Source organism: Pteropus alecto, unplaced genomic scaffold (genome assembly GCF_000325575.1).
Source record: "Pteropus alecto unplaced genomic scaffold, ASM32557v1 scaffold39, whole genome shotgun sequence".
NCBI lineage: Eukaryota > Metazoa > Chordata > Mammalia > Chiroptera > Pteropodidae > Pteropus > Pteropus alecto.
Window position 1 is genome coordinate 8,827,332 of NW_006443568.1, and position 1,096 is coordinate 8,828,427.

Here is a 1,096-nt window from a genome sequence, read left to right on the forward strand (position 1 = left end):
GGTCTGTCTTGTTCCAAGTGTGGGGTACTATCTGCCCCACCATAGAGCCTGTCACCCTCCTCCTCTGCCATCCCAGGCTCTTTGCTCTCCTTGGCACCAAACATTCCAACTCTTGAAGGCAAGCCCAGGCTCTGAGCATCATTGGCCTGCCCTTGCCTGAAGCCAGGTGAGCTGACTCAGCCTGACTCACCTCCAGAGCCCAGACAACCAGGCTGGGGAGCCAGCATTTGGGGGTGTGCCCAGACCTTGGAGAGGGGCGCCTTCCGCCTCCCCTCTAGTATCTCATCACATCCTTCCCCAGAACCAAAGACCTGGGGTTACTGGACTCAAACATAAAGGTGAGAGCCCAGAAATCCCCCAATGGAGCCCTCATTTGCCTGATAAATGAAAAGTTGCATAGCTTATTGTATCAGGAAACCCCCACTTACAGGTTCTATGTCCTTGGGCAAGTCACCTGTCCTCCCTGACCCACAGTTTCCTCATCCATAGAAATAAGACTAATAATCCCTACATTGCAGAATAGTTGAGAGGATTATATCAGATAATGGATGTAAAGTGCTTAGCACAGTGCCTGGCATGGAGGAGGTGGTTAATGTATTATTCCAGAACCAAGGATTCCTTTCCCCCATGACTCCTGGCCAGGGTGCAGTCAGAAGTAGGCTAGGGATCTCCCAGCTTTCCCAAATACCTCCTCCCCCTGCCTGTAAAGAGCCTCTCCATCAGTTCTGAGGGGCCTGGGCCCCTGGGCTTTTCTCCAGAGCTGGCTGTCAAGGAAGGGGAGCCTCCTGGAGACTGACCACTGCAGGCTCACAGCACCTGAGCAAAAAAGACCTGTTGCTTTAGCCTAATGTCTAGGAAGCCCCCTTGGTCCTCAGATGGTGGTGATATGTTCTGATGTCCCCTCAGGGGTGTTGTCATCAACTATCAGTGTTAACAAATCTATGAGAGGCGAAATGACTCCAGGCTTTTACACAAAAAGTGACCAACAGGGGCAACCTCTTTCCAGGAAAGTCTCTCCTGACAGACCTTCTCCCCGAGCCCAGGGAGCAGTCCAAGCAGAGGGCTTCTTTTGAGCCCCTTCTCTAAGTGACCTCCA

General features: G+C 52.4%; 1 long non-coding RNA gene across 1 annotated transcript in view; it reads right to left on the bottom strand.

Moving 5' to 3' along the window:
• LOC112472950 overlaps positions 1–1,096 on the bottom strand; it is a 5,967-nt gene that overhangs the window by 1,527 nt on the left and 3,344 nt on the right. The gene's annotated exons all lie outside the window — the stretch shown is intronic.